This window comes from Neopelma chrysocephalum, unplaced genomic scaffold (genome assembly GCF_003984885.1).
Source record: "Neopelma chrysocephalum unplaced genomic scaffold, ASM398488v2 Primary Assembly neopelma1_96921, whole genome shotgun sequence".
Classification (NCBI taxonomy): Eukaryota; Metazoa; Chordata; class Aves; order Passeriformes; family Pipridae; genus Neopelma; species Neopelma chrysocephalum.
The window spans coordinates 2,126,693-2,145,262 of record NW_020925564.1 but is presented as its reverse complement, the minus strand read 5'-3'; the positions used below and the strand labels follow the sequence as shown (position 1 = coordinate 2,145,262).

The following is an 18,570-nucleotide window of genomic DNA, read 5'->3' as shown; positions in this document are numbered from 1 at the left end:
TTGGTGCTACAAAATCTAATTTAGTAGACTATGAATATAGCATATCCAAATTTTACGGCATAGTATGCAATATTGCAACATGGTACACCACAACATAATACCCATGTATATACTGAAAGGAAAATGAAACTTCAAATTCCTTGCTAGGTGGAGGAACACAAAATTCCAGTTTATGAGATAACATCTTCTCCTTGCAAATGTAGCAGTAACCAACAATAATTCTACCAGAAAACTACACAGAAATTAAGCACTAACAAAGTTAGCAAAGAAATTATTTCTTCTTTATCCTTCCAACAATACAATTTCTACTGCATTGCTTACACTAGAGTAAATGTAAAAATGAAATGATAACAAGGAGCTTTAAATTCTCATTTTCTAATATTAATCATTCAATCACAGAGTGGTTAAAAATAAAGAAAAATTAAAAGTGGTATGAATTGTTAGGCTTGCTTCCTATTGCTATGTCATAAGGAATATAGGTTTGATATGTCTGAATTTCAATCAGACTACTCTTTATCTTCTACAGGTACTCAATTTCAAGATTTGCAAGCAATGCAAGCAGCATAGCCTCAGAAGTTTGTTCTTGGAGGAGACAAAAAGGCCATAAAGAACTTCTCTCATGAATAGACAGACTGATACATAGCATATACAAATGAGAATTTCACAAAATAGCACTATGCACGTAGCACATTTATGAAATTGATATAGTTACAATGCAGCACTGATCATTGCTATTCAACATAAAACATTGGTCTTTAGATACATTTAAAAGTTGCCTTTCGCAGGCAAACCTCAAATGAAGGAAACCAGTGGCACTTGTTTGTCAGTTAGTAATAAGTAGTAATTTCTGAAAAAAGAGATTCCACGGAAATCAAAAAGCTTTCTAAAAGTCTAACTAAAATGAAAAAATGAATTTTAAGTTAAAATTAGGTTTTTGATCGTACAAGCATTTATTATGAATAAATAATTTTACTATATGAAAATATACTGAAATGTATTGAAGAAATTTGTTTGTTCTGGTTGAATCCATTGGTATACTTCTATAATTAAGAAAACAATGTTTTAGCAGAATTGGATTAATATCAAAATGCTGGAAAGCTGCCATGAAGCTGGAGTTCCTGCATCATTTCCCCTTTCTCGGCTATCTGTGAACTGGTATAAGGACTACCTTGAAGTTAAACAGCATCTCATGGCAACAGTAGAATTTACATGCACCTTGCAGTGTGCTTTAGGACAAAATCAAGCAGGTAATTTTTTTACTGTACACATTAAATACATTATGTCTTCCAATAAAAAAGGAGTATATCACAAACTAAACTGAGCAGTAGTTACATAATTTACAAAATAGCTTTTCAGTCCTCCAAGGTTTACAGTTGTGAACAGGGATTTTGTTGTAAACACTACTAAAGAGAATGATTTTCACCAACTTGGTTTGGATCAAGCTTTTGTCAAATAAGTTCTTTAACATTTCACTTTTGTATACACCTTTTTTTCTGAATATCAGAAAACTAAATTGCCTTTTTAATTAAGTATATTTTTCAAAAGTGCTGACTGCTCAATAGTCGTTGATGTACTGTTTATGATCCTCTGACTGAGGGGCCCATATTTTATCTAGCAGATAAAGAATTTCTCTTACTAGTTTTTTCAAAAAGCTAGTGATTATATATTACACTTTCAGAAAGGATAAAAAAAACCAAACCAAACCAGACCAAAAAAAACCCATCAGAGCCCAGTATATATGTTTGGGGTTTTGCTATCATTGTTTTGGTTTCGTTTTTTCATCACTGTGGGGAGTAGAAACTTCCTGCTAAGGCTGGGATGCATATTTTTTACTAATTGTTGGTATCATCACATTCAAATATAATACTATGGTTTTTTATGTACGATATAAATAATTTTTAATTATTAAAATGCTCATTTACTACCATTATTGTAAAGTAATTGATAACCTCAGTTGTGCAGCTCAGCCTGCTAAAGAGAGGTTTTTAAAAATAAAAAAGTTTCCTCCTTTGCCTTTACTCTGGCTCTTGTTACATGAATAACAAGAAGCTTATTCAGCAAAATGTTGCTTAATCTAAGTCACTGTTACCTGAAGTAGCTGAAGATTGTGACATAAGATAAAGTTCTTAGAAAGTCAGACAATGGAGTTAATTGGATTCACAAGGATCTCTGTTCTTTCTCAATCACCCCACAACATAATATAGATAAATAGACTTTTCTTGTACACTAATCCATGTCCTGTTTTATTCCTCTTATTCTTCAAACTAAACTAAACTAGACTAAAATAAATAGTCTAATTCTGCTCTAAATTTAAATTTAGGATAGTACATTTAGTCTCAAATATTAGACACGGAGAAGTGTACACTTCTTCTAAATGTACGCATTTAGAAATTAGCATAAATTACTAAAACAAAGGAACTTCTCATACAAATGATGTAAGAAATGGAATACATAAGAAATTGATATATAAATGGAAATGAGAGAATCTCAATAACATCTGCTTATTTGGCATTTGTTCTCTATTCAACAGGGAAAAAAAGACTTTTTCTAAAGCTTTCTATAATCACATGACCAAAGCAAAAACAACTTACACTTGAGGTTCTGTCTTAATTACTTTAAGAGTTACTACATCTGAACCATGTTCTCTTCTACTACATACATTTAGTTTAACACCATTCTCTCATCTCACTGCTTCAGGATCACAACTGAATAAAGATGCTCTGCCACACTTAATACTGTCTTTTTCACCCTTCAAAATGCAATGCTAAAGAGCAAATGCCAATGTTTCATGACCTTCATACCAGTAGTTTGGTCTTTGGTGCATTAAACTGATTCTATTAATCCTGGCATAGTAAAATATGGCATGATCCTTAGTGCCATTCCCTGAAAACCTTCACATCATCAACAGCAGACAATAAAGAGGTTTTCCACAATAAAAGTTTTGTTTAAACAGTTCAAAGCACAGTATTTTAAACTTTTCTCACTAGACATTATACTTGTCAAGGTCACACGTTTACAACAACTTCAAACAGATCCCATCGATAGCAATTCTACTTCTCTACACACACATTCCCTTAGGCACACTAACATTAATTAAAACAAAGCAAAAAAGTCAGTAAAAAAAAGTGGTCAAAGAAATGCAGGTACAGAATTCAGTTTTGCCTTTCTACAGACAAAATTTTCTGAAATACACAGACACATGTAAAAGAAAATGTTACTCTCATATTCTACAGAAATGATACTGAGACTTCTCAAAAGCCTAGATAAGAACTTGCTGAGCACACAAGATTTTTTTATTTGTGTTTAATTCATATAACACTTGGACACATTGACATTTATTTATAATCATGCGCTCTTGGAGCTACTCCACTTATACTAAGAGAACTAAGAAGTGCTGTATAATTGTACATAATCATTAAAATTTAGTCTAGGTTCTTAAGGTACTAAAAGACTTCTCAGGAAAATATGCAGTCTACCTACTCTTCAAAGTCAGATCCAAATAACCATGAGCATTTCTGGTGGCCAATCACTTATGAGATGAGAAAACAATTTGAATAGCAGAAGAGTAGTTGATTTATGAATATCTTATGACATAATTTCCTACAGAACAGAAATATTGCCAGCTAATATTTCTTTCTAACAGTTTCTCTGTTAAACCTATGTAGGAGTGTTTAACATAGAAGCTCATCTGAGATCCCTAATGAAAATGGGAAAATAAGTTGACCTAATTTGATAAGAATAAAATGAATATGACTTCCTACCATATTCTTTCCTGCAGTACAGTACAGAAGTTTAGGTTAACATACTTCAGAAATATTTGGTGACATTTCCTTCATGAGCACAAGCTCTTACATCATTGCTATTTATTTGTCAGCCAAGAAAGAAAAATCTACATTTATAGGTCCAGGGCAAAATAATTAAAACATTTTCAAAATTGTAACCAAGTAAGTATTTCAGAATTGAGAATAAATATTTTTTCTGTTGATCTTACAAGTATAAATATAAAGAAGTTTCAGCAACAATTATGTTTCTTCAATAAGGTTTCTTTTTTACCATATTTGTAACACTTATACCCAATTCTTCACTCTAGTAAGGATTCATTGAAAGCTTTCTAGAACTAAAGAAAGTCACTATATTTTAAATTGTTTAAGTTAAAACTATATGTTCTCTCAAAGACAACTTCTCACATAATTTCAATAAATAAATCAAAGATATGATTGGTATTTAAAATTTTGTTTATTGCATTTTTATTTCTGGACACATTTGTTAAAAGTAACATGAGCTAACTGTAATGTACTGCCATAGCCTAAGACTTCAGATTGTACTTTAGGATTGTTGATTTTTGGCTGGGTTTATTTTTCTTGGGTTTTAGACTCTGCTATGTACCAAAAGCTAAGTAAGGAAAATCAACAGCGACAAGTAGTAATAGCATTGGTTACACATTAAGCTTTCCTCTTCTGAAGGATGTCAAAAGGAATATTATCTTAGGATAAGATATGAGAGAGAAAATCTGTTAACTATAACTGAATATTACTCATATTCCTCAGATGGCAAGAAGCTTTATCGCATTTTCCTCTATGCTACCCTGAAGGCCGCCTGCTAATCAATTCACATAAAAACAAAAGCGAAAAGATCTTTTCAAAGGAAACTGAAATTAAGGCTTAATTTATGAGTCCTATCAAGAGAAGTAGAAGTGCATCCTCATTAAATAGAAACTATGGTATATATTTATAAGCAGAAAGAATAATTTCATTTATCACAACACAAAGTGATATTACAAACTTTACATAAAGACCTTGATCTGATGCTTTTACTGTCCTGTGGATGAGTTCTCACACACTCTCTGACAGTTCTCTATCTGCAAACAGGATATTGAGATGAATACCTGGAACACTGTTCAATCTGTCTTTGTATCCTAGAAACCCTTGGAGACAGTACTGCACTCTAAAGAGCAAAAAGTAACTGAGGTGCAAGTCCACTCAAATTTTTTGAGAGAAGAATTTAATCTTTCTCTACAACCTAGCCAATGAGAGTGCCTGTAACAACTAGAAAAAAAGAAAGCTATCTATTTGGCACAGGCTGTTTTAAATACAAATTTGGATCAGTGGCAACCAATGTTTAGTTCCCTTCTTAAATCAAAGGGTAAAAGATTTATTTTTGCTCCTCCATCCCTTTATTGTTTTTGAATGAAACATATTACAAATGGCATGCATACAGTATGTGTTTGCAACATATTTTAAAAATAATTGTTTTTTCTCCATTTTAGTCATGTGATAAACTAGTCCTCTCTTACTATTAGAAGATATGCATATTTCAGCTGGGGAATAGGTATGAGGAATGAAGGAGACAGATTTACTTTGAGCTGTAATTTCAAAGAATTCTAAAGCATACCATTGGAACATAACAAGGAAATAAACTGCTTTTTTATTGGAGACATAAAAGTTCTGAGTTTAACATAAAATTGTATTTCAGTGAGATTTACTGGAGTTCCATTAAACACAGAAAATTTCTAGGTAGATTTAACATCAATGGATGCATACATGCTTTGTCAAAACCATATCATCAGGCCACTCCAGCATACAGGTAAGTAAATTTGAAATCTGATAAGCGGAGTATCATTTTACAGAGAATATTCTGATAAATATAAGTGGCTGACAGAAGCCTTTCAATGGTTTCGGGTTTGATGCATACATGTCTTCCTTCTCTTTAAGTAATGTATGTTAAACATCCACATTGTTTTCCTTACTGAACATGTGGGTTTTTTCCTGAAATAAAAGTGTTCATATCAGTGTGCTGCACACAACTGAAAATTTTGGTTTACTATGGTATCTGGAAGTTTTATACCTACTATCTTTCTCCACATCCACTCAAAAAACACGGGAAATGCACAGCAATACACCACTGTCTTACATACTCTGTCAGTGGGGCTATATGCCATTGCATATTTAGGGGCAAATATTGAACAGTTCAATTTTTTAATCTTCTGAGGAAGAATTTTCATTGTTAACTGATTTGATACTGTCCCACATAATTAACTGTCAATAAATTGTCAGGCGGATCACTCGGTGGGTAAGTAATTGGCTGCATGGTCACACTTAATGAGTTTGGTCAATAGCTTGATATGTGGGTGGAGACATTTGAGAAGTGGTACAATTCAGCAGTCTGTACTGGGACCACTACAATTTAACATCTTTGTTAGGAACGTGGAGAGTGGGATTAAGTGCACACTCAACAAGTTTGTGGATGACATAAAGTTGAGTGCTGTGGTTGATATTGTAGAGGAAAGTGATCCATCCAGAGGGACTTTGACAGGCTTGAGAAGTGGGCCCATGCTAACCTTATAAAGTTCTTCAGAGCAAAGTATAAGGTCCTGCACCTGGGTCAGAGTAATCCCAAACATGGACATAGGCCAGGCCATGGGTGGATAGACAGCAGGCCTGAAAAGATATGCTTGGGGCTACTGGTGGATGAAAAACTGAATAGGACCCAGCAATGTGCACTTGCAGCCCAGAAAGCCAACCATATCCTGTGCTGTATCAAAAACAGTGTGACCAGCAGAGCGAGAGAGGTGGTTCTGCCTCTCTGCTCTCATGACACTGCACCTGCAGTACTGCATCCTGCTCTGGGGCCTCCAACATAAAAGAGATGTGGACCTGCTCAAATGGGTCCAGAGAAGGGCCACACAGATCATCAGGGGTCTGAAGCACCTTTCCTGTGAGGACAGGTTGAAAGAATTGGAGTTGTTTAGCATGGAAAAGGGATGACTCTACGGATTCTATCAGGAAAGACAGGGAGGCTTTCTTTATCAGATGGTGTAGTGATAGGACAAGAGGGAATGACTTTAAACTGAAAGATGGTAGTTTTAGATTAGATATTAGGAAAAAATTCTTCACTATGAGAGTAGTGAGACACTGGTTGCCTAGAGAAGCTGTGGATGTCCCATCCCTGGAAAGTGTTCAAGGCCAGGTTGGATAGGTCTTTGAGCAGCCTGGTCTAGTGAAAGGTGTCCCTATCCACAGGTGTTTGGAGCTGGGTAATCTTTGAGTTCCCTTGCAGCCCTGACCATTCTATGATTCGTTCTGTGATTTTCCAGGACAGATTTAAATATTATCTGAGAATGGATTCCATTAATCCTTGGAGAAAATCTAACAGCAAAATTTTTGTTAGTCTGTTACACTATCCAAAAATCACATGACAATGCACATTGAACTGCTAAGTCAGAAAGGGAAAAGAGTGTTTAAGAAATTATTTTTGTCCTTCAGGGAAGGTAACACACAGTATTTTCTGCATAGTATCTGTCTAGATAATTGAAATAAATTGACACTATATATTATATTTCACTGCAATTCAACACATCAAATAAAGTAGACTTGGCTCGAAATGTTCATTTCCAGAGTGCCTAAAGGGGACAGTTACAACTTTTCTGCCAAACCGATTTATGCTGTGCTCAAACAGTAACAAATTTCAAATGACAGCATATGCTTAAAAATTCCAAATTAAAACACTGTATGCATTACTTGTAAAGTGATTTATCAAGCAACTGATTGTGACTGACTGCATTTTCTTTTCCTTTTTTTTGTTTCCTTGATTATTCTCTTATAAGTTTTCTGCAGATGTGCTTTGCGCCAAATGTGTGAACAGTAATTACAGTAAAGTTTTCTTTAAACATAATTTCATAAGCTGTCAGAGAAATAATTTTGATGTTATAAACAGATTCATAGCATTTCAAATAGATTTAGGGCATCTTACTAGGACAGCTAGGAAAATAAGAGTGGTTTTGGAAATCAAATACAGATTTAGACATTACTGCTCATTAACTACCAGAACAAAAGTATTTCAGTAACAGTATATGGAAACACTTGAGGTGTGTCAATTGGCTGTATTTTTATAGACTAATAGGACATACTTTCAATGAAACTGTATATAGTGCTTAGTGTTATGAATTTGCACTTGGAGGAGGTGCAAGGTTCATGTCCACTAAGGTTATGGGTGCTTGTAAAAGCAGCCAAGAATGCTTTCCTCACTCTTGCTTCTTCCATCAATAACTGCATAAATCTAACAACTTCCCAACAGCTTTCTCTCATACTGACATGAAGTTTGGAGTGAAACTGTACGTACTTTCTCAAACAGTAAGAGAGAGGTCATGCACTGTTCCCTCGTTCACTGTCAGTATGTACTTCAACAGAGGCTGTACAAGGCATGGCAGTAACAAGATATTGTTTCATAAACCGTTGTTGAGTACTGGGAAGAGATGTCAAGTCATTTTCCATGAAAATTTAATGTCCTATTGCTATGGCAACAGAAATTCAGGTTATAAACATATTAGCTGTTTTAAAAAATGTGGGATTTAGGCATTCTAGAATTGGATAGTTGACAATACTGCCTTTTGATGCAATTATTGCTAAAAAAGAGCACTAAAAGGCTTTTCATTTAATATGCAACAGTTATGGTGGCAAAGTGGCTTGAGCTAACTGCCTTCCTGATCTTTTTTTTCATACGAAGAGGAATTTGCTTTCAATCCTTTGAGCATTTCTCTGCTACTTTGACTGCAGATACAAGATAAATGGGTATATGATTATATTTACAGAATATAAATTACTTCAGGTCACACAGTCACGTCTTCTATAAGGAGGTGTGCTGTTTGTATAGAAGGTTATTGTTAGTTCTATTATGTGACCATAAAATGCTGAATTTTTCATACAGTTAAGAGCCTGTGGTACTAAAAGCCTTTGATAACTTACAGTTGGCTTGTGAAAAGCAACAAGTAAAAAAGCCTGACAGATTTGTTTCACTGGACCAGGAAGTCTTTTTCATTTGATCTCTTCAGAAAAGAAATATCTGTTTCAGACTCCACAGAAAAGAAAGGTAGGATCATATTTTACCAATAAAACTTGCTGTGTAAGAATATCCAAGACTTCCCTAAATAAATACTAGCTACCTATATGCTAGTTGCACAATGACATTTTATCACATTTGAATGAATTGCTGTGGCAAATGAGGATTCCTGGTGAAAGTAACTCTCTGGTACTAAGTTTCCTTTCTATGAGATTTGGAGGAAAAAAAAATTGTTCTGCAAGTCCAAGCATTTAAAAATCTGGTTTCCATTAAAATCCTGGTGCCTTATCTCTGGATCATTAATCACTCCATCTAGTCCATCAGCCCATCACCAATGTGGTGTAAGTAAAGAGGAAATGTTACTGCAGGATTCATTGTCCATGACAGCCTCAGTAAATTGCTGAGTTTGAGTGTTGAAACTATGACATCACTTGTGGTGAATAATCTAACTTCTCATCTATCAAGCAGAGACTAAATCAATTCAGTATATTACTTTGAGGATATGTATGTGATCTCTGGGAAAAGTTCCCCTGTATCTCTACACCTCACAGTTTTCTTTGAAAAAATTTATATAAAAAGAAGATTGTTAGATGCATTAAATGACCTAACTATTGAAAATATCATCTAATTTTACTAAATAAGTAATTCCACAGAATGTGAAATAATAGAAAATCACAGAATAGTTTTTAAATATAAAATTGTACTGTTCTGTAAAGTAATAACCAGAAACTTTACTGTGCTACAAATTGTGAATAGATATGTAACTTCTGAATAGATATGTTGGCATAACTCATCATCATCTCATGAGCAGGCTTTGTATCTCACTCTAAACCTCATCTGGCACCTTACTGTAATGTAGAACTCTAGTTTTTTTCAATTGGTTGTCTTCTTCTGTGATTCATAAGCATCACTGAAATGAATCAGGTCATTTATAAAGTGTGCAGAGAATTTTCCAGCCTCTTTCTTGGTCTCCACACTAGTCTTTGCTTGCATCATAGTTTCTCAGTGCTATATTTTGACTCCTTCACTGTCAGTTACACCCCTTGCCCTAGAGTTGCTCATTAGCAAACTCTTCAAGAAAACTCCAAACAAACTAGATGTAATTGACACCTGCATATTAAGAGTAGCAATTTTACTCCTTCCTAAACTACTTTTGGGGAATGTCAGACAGGATAAATCACTCCTCTGGGTCCAGTACGAGGGAAAGGACAGTCTATCATATTTGCTATTTTCCCGTCTTTCCAGCACACATCTTGAGACAGAACTTTCCTATCTCTGAGTAGAGAAATCTGGATGCTCCCCGAAGCTGACCTAGTAACTACAGTCATTCAATAAACATCAAGTGCATTCAGGAATCCAAATTTTTCTTGATGGTCCCTATTAGACATAAATCCCACAGACATCATCAGAAGATTTTGTTTTAAAATTGCTACTGTGAAACATATTGCATACATTGAACTGGATCCTCTTTTAAAAGGTCAAGCCTGCTTTGGCAAAACTGAAGTTTATCTACCAAACTATATGTGATTATTTTCTGTAAAACACCTGTTGATGTGTAAACCAAAATGCCATTATCTAGGAAAATCCCGGTCAGCTCTTTCAGATTTTTGTGTATTTCACATCAGAAAACAAACAAACAAACAAAAACCCCACAAACAAACAACCCCCCCCCAAACAAAAGACAAAAACAAAGAAAAAAAATCTACAAGCACTACAACCAATAAAGACTGCCATAAACTCTTTTAAAAGGTCTATTTGTGAAACACAGTGTGGATCTTGAATATTGATATTGAAGTTCATCATATAATGAAAAGATCCTATGAAAAATCATGGATAGAAGAAAAGAAAGCTTTAGCTGAATATTTTCAATAGAATTTCAAATACAGAATAAACCAGGCAAATTAAGGTTGTGAAATCTAAGTAACTTTTCATAACTGGTTAAGAAGACTCAGTTTTAAACAACTACACTCACTTGAAATTATCATATGCAACATTTTCGAGTGGATACAGAAGTTAAATATTTCTCTGTACAGGTCCAAAATTAATTTTATCCTGGTACTGCAGTCAAGCTACCTAAGCTTGTATGTTCTGCTAACAGCATGGATTCTCATTAACTTCCGCAGAACTATGAACTACCAAAAAAAATCTGAGCATATAGATTTGATACTGACAAAATTAATTTTTGTTTTAGAAAACTAAAACCCCTGAACTCAACATCATATTTTTTAAGTAATGTCCAATGTTTTTTTCTAAAGCCAAAAAGCCAGCCTTATTTCTAATAGCAGTATTTCATGAGCTAAACTCCAGTTCCTCATAATTCTACAACAAACTAGACTGTATTTGCTGGGTTTTTTCTATAGCTGGGATGAAAATTAAGAAATGGAGCAGTATCTAATAAAGTGTTCGCTAGTGTATTTACTTTTTTCAAATACAGAAATTATTTAGTGATGAATAAGATATATGAAAGTCAACAGTGTGACAGTAAGGCAGAATTAAAAATTACTGAAGATTAATTTAAATGGGATTTCCTACCATTCCCTCATGAATATATGAAATAAGACAAAATAAAAGTGATTTAGATTGAGAAGGTAGTGAGATATCATAGTCTTACAAAAATCAACATTCAAAAAGAGTTTGACTTATTAATTTTTTAATTAATTTTTATTCACTTTATTAACTTGGAGCATTTAAATTACCCATAACAGTAACATGCAAATCATTAAAATTGTTTCAATAGGATCAACATCTTTAGCAGTTTCAATATTCTCTGTGGCATTAAAGCCACTTTTGAAAAGCCATGTATGAAAAAAATATCAGCAGCATTTTGTTTGACTCTGAGGAAAATGGTATATATATCAAATTATATCAAATATGAGTGGCATAGTTAGAGCAGTTGTCACTAAAAGGGCTAAATAAGAAGTGAAATTTTAGAAATCAAATATTCTTACTTTTTATTATAATAGTTATCTGACAGTTATAATAAAATTAAAATATTATTGCACCTTTTTTTTCCTGGGTGCCAGTGAATTTAGAGTTGTACTTCATATATAGAACCAAAACTGAATGAGGGTAAGGTAAATAGTTACATGTGCCCTAAATACTTACCGTGTTTTAAGTTACTGCAAACCATAAAGGGTAATGTAAAAGACAAAAGCCCTGCAACATGTCAAAGCTGTGGCCCTAATCATTAAACATTATAATTTTTTGAAAGAGTTCAGAGACCTTGAAAGCACTATCTAATAATAATATCTATCTATATAATATCTAATATCTAATATCTAATATCTATCTATATAATATCTAATAATAATATCTATCTATATAATATCTATCACCTTTATTTCTAATTCTACAATTACATTTTAACTGCACTTGATTATTCTGGGATCCCCAAAACAGTATTAATCAGTCTAGTTAAGACTCTTTCATTTCACGACTCTTTTTAAATAATTTAATTACAAGACATGTGACTAAGAGAGGCAGCTACTTTTCTTCTTGAAAATCAGTAGTCTGATTGGCTCTTTTTTAATTTGCTTGATAAACACTTTAGTTAACACAGCTATGGTGGATTCGAAATCAGACAAAAAATAATGTATAGCAGAGACAGTAGCAGATATTCTGTGAGATTGTTGGCATAGTCAAAATCTCATTTTTAATCTGCAGCTTGAGGCAAACAGTAGCTTTCTAAAATTTATAGATCTGTATTAGGAAATAATCCTGGAGAGTGACACACAATTGTTTCCTTTAGTCTTTAAATGTTAAATTGAGAGAATCATGGAATAGCTCAGGAAAGAAGAGACCTCTGGTGGTCATCTAGTCTGATTCCTTTCTTGCAACAGGGTAAACCAGACCAGGTGGCTCAGGTTCTCTCAAATCAAAAAGTGAGTAGATATTCTTACATCTCCACCCATGATGCAGTGTGAGAGACTGGACTGGTATATCACTAGCTTGCTTAATTATTGTGTCAGATCTACCATCTTGTCTGTCTGTGTGTCAAGGGAGGGACCACAGTCAGGCCTGCAGCCTCATGGCAGTGTCAGGAGGCACATGGTCTGCAGCCAACCTGGTGGCCCAGAGTGCACACAGCAGTATCAGGAACCATGTGGCTGGGCTGTCAGTTGAGGAGGGTCCCTCTGGTAGCCCCCCCACACCATGCCCCCAGAGTCCCTACAGTACTCCTCACTTTGGCGAGGGGGACAGTGAGTGGTCAGGGGTCAGATGTCCCACCTGAGCGGGGTGGCCATATAAACATAGGGGCACAGGGTTCCATCTTGTCCTGCCTTCTCTCCCGGGATCTGCCACCTTGTGACCTCTTGGTGGTAATTTTTTCTCTCTCTTTTCTTCCTCTACTCTTTTCTTTCTCTTGTGGGTAACTTAAAACTGATCGGTTGTATTTCACTAAGCCAATAGTTGCTGATTGCTGGGTACCTTTGTGTAATGCTTCTCATTTGTTTGCTCTCCTGTAAAACCTTTTACCAAAACACCTATTTTTTCGCTAAATTAAAAGAGGCTATCTTGGTAAGCGATTGTAGCATGTTCTCTTTATGCTATTCAAGGTACCAAAGAACTAAGACTGCAAAATTTTTGCATGGGCAAATTATTGGGAGTCTAAATATAAGTAAACCGCTCAGCCAAATGCGTGGCTTTGGGACTGCTGCTTTACATGCAGATTCCACAACCGCCCTAAGTACCATCCCTATGTTTCTCAACTGTATAGCTCTTGTGGTTTAGGAATGGTATTCCTCAGTTCAGTGCACCCACTGAGACTCTCCCAAACAACGCTGCCACTCTTTCACTCCCCTTTCCTCTCCCCTTCCCACCGCAGCAGGATGGAGTTGAGAATTGGAGGCACAAGAGGCGAAGATCACAGGTTGAAATAAGAACAATTTACTGGAAACATCACTGAGATAAGAAAACCAACAGTAACAGCAAAAATATTAATACCAAAATTATACAAAAGAGTGATTCACAAGCAAAAATGCTCACCGCGGACCCAAAGACAGAGACCCCTTCTTCTTGGAAGCCAGAGAGTCTCTTACCCCTGCCCCAGCAATGGTATGAGGTGGTATAGAATAACCTCCTAGCCACGCCCATATAGATCCAGGCTTTGTTCCCCCACAGCTCCTGCAAAAAATAAAGTCTGTCCTGGCCAGAACCAGGACAGTAGCAAGTTTTTTTCCTATACCTAGTCAGAACTTTCTTCTTGCATAGAATCATAGAATCGTAGAATCAGCTGGGTTGGAAGGGACTTCCGAGATCATCAAGTCCAACCCCTGATCCACTACTGCTGCAGTTACTAGACCATGGCACTAAGTGCCACATCCAGTCTCTTTTTAAAAATCTCCAGGGATGGAGAATCCACTACTTCCCTGGGCAGCCCATTCCAATGTCTGATTACCCTCTCTGTAAAGAAATTCTTTCTAATATCTAACCTAAACCTCCCCTGGAACAACTTGAGACCATGCCCTCTTGTCTTGCTGATAGCTGCCTGGGAGAAGAGACCAACCCCCACCTGGCTACAACCTTCTTTCAGGGAGTTGTAGAGAGTGATGAGACTCCCCTGAGCCTCCTCTTCTCCAGGCTGAACAGCTCCAGCTCCCTCAGCCTCTCCTCATAGGACTTGTGCTTGAGTCCCTTCACCAGCCTAGTTGCTCTTCTCTGGACCTGCTCCAGGACCTCCATGTCCTTCCTGAACTGAGGGGCCCAGAACTGGACACAGTACTCAAGGTGTGGCCTCACCAGCGCTGAGTACAGGGGAAGAATCACTTCCTTGGACCTGCTGGCCACGCTGTTCCTGATACAGGCCAGGATGCCATTGGCCTTCTTGGCCACCTGGGCACACTGCTGGCTCATGTTTAGCTTCTTGTCAATCCAAACTCCCAGGTCCCTCTCTGTCTGGCTGATCTTGTGATCATTTCCATTGGCCTTTTGCTGTATACGTGTAAGAGACTGGCTGTGTCTTCTTTACACTTTTGAGTTATGAAGATCAAAATAGTATCTTTCCAAAACCTTCTCTTACCCAAGAACTAAGTTCCTTCAGCATTTGTTAGTTTACCGTGTGCTTCATCCCCATACCAGCTTTGTAACACTTGACTGGACTTACACAAGTATGTCTACATATTTTTTGCACTGGGGAGTCCAGAACTGAATACACGTAGACCCTCACACTTGCTTAATAAAGGATATCACTTCCCTAAGAATCCTGGCTAGCACCCTTGCTAAAGTAGCCCAGGAGGTGGAGGGTTAATTTGTCACAAAGGTGCAGTGCTAGTTCCTTTTTAGTTCTTGTTAACCAGGACACCCAGAATTTTCTCTGTCAAGCTGCATTCCAGCTGATGAACTCCAAGTCTGTACTGAAGGGCATTTATTAATCTACAGGTGCATGGCTTGGCATTTCCCTTTGTATAATTTCACAAGGAACCCACTTGCCAGTTTCTCGAGCTTTTCCACACTCCTATAAATGGTTATTCAACCCTGCCTTCCAGCATATTAACCATCCTCCAAACTGGTGTTGACATCGCATTTGATGTTGACCAGAAACTTGCTTAGAGTGCACTATTTGTTGTCACAGATGTTACACAAAACATTGAACAGTAGTTACAGTCCTCTATCCACTGTAGATTTCAACAATTTCATTTTAAGAGACTATGACAAAGGTCTTACATGTAAATGAGATCCAGTTCTCTCCCTTTTAACACTCAAACTAGTGATCTCATCCCAGAAGGCAATGGGTTCAGATAAGTATAATTTGTCCTTGGTATATCCCTACTAGCTTCTTCCCCTTGGTTTTGATGTCTTTAAAATGTTTTTCAGGAGAATTTGCTCCAAAATTTTCTTGAGGCCTGTGTGAGATACTAGATTTGTATATCACTGGACCGTTTGACTGTTGGGTCGAATCAAACATCTTGTTTGTGTGTGTGTGTGGAGGGAGGGGGTTCAGGCCTCAAGCATCTGTGTCCACATGGTAAGGCCCACGGCCAACCAGGCCTCCAGGATTGGAAGGCACATGGCACGGGAACCACACAAGGCACCTGTCAATCTAAAGGTCTGCCTGGTAGCCCGCCCACATTATCCACTGTCCCCTGGAGCCTCTGATTGGCTCCAGCACCTCCCACTCCAGCTAGGAGGGCACTGAGTGGTCAGTGAACCAAATGTCCCACCTGGGGGGAGTGGCCACAGAGCCAAACCATATAAACAGACACACAGGGCCTCCATCTTGTTCAGCCCTCTTTCCTGGAAGCTGACAACAATGGTTGGCACCTTTTAGTGGTAACTATTTGTCTCTCTTCTCTCTTTCTTCACTCCTTTCTTCTTCTCTCTTTTCTTCCTTTACTCTTTTCTTCCTCTTGTGGGTAACTTAACACCGATGAGTGATATTTCACTAAGTTGTATGGGGTTGACGTTTGGTGGTGCTCTAGTGTAATGCTTTTCCTTGGTTATACATTATTCCTGTAAACCCTTTTTACAAAACACTTATTTTCTCACTAAATTAAATCTCTTGGGAAATGCTTGTAGCATGTTGTCTTTTTGCTATTCAAGGTATCAAAGAACCAAAGGTTTGGCAAGAGTCTTAGAGTCTTAAATAAAAGTAAAACTCCTGGCAAAGTTTGAGGCTTCAGGATTGGGGCTTTACAGCCTGGTGTGAGGCTGAATAACCTGTAGCTCTATGGATCTTCCTTCTTATTTCTGAAGATGGCTATGACATTAGCATTCTTCCTATTATCAAGAATTACCTACCAATCAGCTTATACACCAAAATATCTGAGTATTAAAAACTTAAGTGTCATTAGAAAATCTGTGTTCCTGATATTCTGATCCAGACAAATATTTGGTCATAACTGTACTCAGAATAAGTTTTGACTGCTTATTCTCTCCAGGAAACCCCATCTGAAACGTTGTGTTCAACTTTTCCACTGCTTCAGATAGCACTTTTTTCACTCTAAAGCAATTTGAAGGGACAAATAACTTCAGTCAAACAACACTGTTACCTACTGGTTTAACGATTAATATGATCTCATTGGATGAATTCTTGGACTTTGCACATTATACTTATCAGCTTTAAAAATGGCAATAACATGGGGCAGCACAAAAACAGATTCTTGAAAAAAAATATTTTATTAAAACAAATAAAATGTTTATAATCAAAATGCTTCCAAATAGACATCTATGCATTGTTTTACTTCCATGTCAATTAAACAGTTCAGAAACTTGCTCTTCTCAACTGTTTACTTTATATTTCCATGATAAAAACAACCTGAAGGAAAAACAAACTATATAGTTGCCTTGGGTCCCTTACTGAGAAAATTGACAGAAACCTAATTCCAGCAAAAAGGAAGCAACAAACTGAAATTTTGCTCCTCAAAAACTACACCTTCTTGCAATTAGTTTCTTTCCCACCTGAACTTGAAGGTTTTTGTTGTTGGATCTGAGATCTGTTACTCAGTAACCAAAAAGATCCTTCAGTTTATCTTCAGCTCTTGTTTTCAGCAGCTCTCCATGTCTGTGGAGATCTTTATTGAGTGAAGGTAGTTTGCTATCCCTAATGGAATTTTCCATATAGTGCTTTTTGATGTTTAGACCAGATGAGTGATTGTTTTTTCTCCCTTTGTGGTCTATTTTCTATTCAGTTTTAACTCTTCTATTAATAGGTCATTTACTTCCTTCTTTTTCCCTTGCTGAAATTGTTCAGCAGATGCCAGATTTCTCAGAAGTACCAGCCAGACTTTCCTAAGGGGCTTCACTACCACATTATAATATTATCACACTACAATATAACAACCATTAGCACAGTATGCCCAAGTAATATAATTTTTGATAGTTTCAAATATATAAGAAAACTTTAACACTCCTGGAATAGAAAATATTTCTCTAAACAAGTTACTCATTTAATAAGGAATAGATATTGCTGAAATTAAACTTCTAGAACACTGAATTGAACAACGATGCAAACTTAGTAAAAAAGATTTAACAACAGCTAATATGTTGTGTTTAGCTAACATATATTAAGATGAACTTCATTTCCCATCTCATCCATGAAGTTTCATTCCAACTGCAGTTTGCGTCATGTAAAATGTAAGATAGAGATTAAATGAATAAACTGGTGAAGTAACTTCCCGTAATTCTGCTAAAAATGACTAATAACTAAAGAACACAAGTTTAATTAAAAATAGTCTGCAAAAAAAAGTATAAAATAGCTATAACAAGATAAAAAATTAAACAGAAGGCTGTCTTTTTTTCTATCTTTTCTGAGTAATGAAGTTTCTAAGTTGTGCCTAATTGATACAGTTTAGAGCAAATATACTAGAAAATCATAAACTAAAGTTTAACATCTGCTTCCTTTCTTTAAATAGACGAATGCTTCAACCTTCCTGACTCCCACAGTGGCGTGATCCCGAATGGACTTTCTCAGTTAGAATCGACAGTTATATCCTACAACTGGATGCATTTTTTCATTAAATACTTTTTTGTCATCCTTATTTTGCAATAATTAAGATTTGTTGACTTTCTGGACATGATGCAAAGTTTGCAGTTTAGAAAGGATGCCAAGAAAAAAGAAACTGCCTAAAGGGTGGTGTGAAGTGTGATTTTTTCTTATTGATACTATGGCACTTTTCTTACACTGGTTTAAGTTACTCTTTTTTGTTGGTTTTTAATAGGCTATTTTTTCTTATTTAAACAGATATTTAAACATATGCAAAGAAATGCTCAAAAATAGTAACAATATAACTATCACAT

General features: G+C 36.0%; 2 long non-coding RNA genes across 3 annotated transcripts in view; one reads left to right on the top strand and one right to left on the bottom strand.

Annotated features, from left to right (window-relative positions):
* Positions 1-18,570, bottom strand: part of LOC113960834 — a 611,076-nt gene that overhangs the window by 499,656 nt on the left and 92,850 nt on the right. The window lies entirely within an intron of this gene.
* LOC113960833 lies at positions 15,996-18,322 on the top strand. Its single transcript, XR_003532116.1, has 2 exons — positions 15,996-16,104; positions 18,186-18,322. It is a non-coding gene; the product is annotated as an uncharacterized LOC113960833 (long non-coding RNA).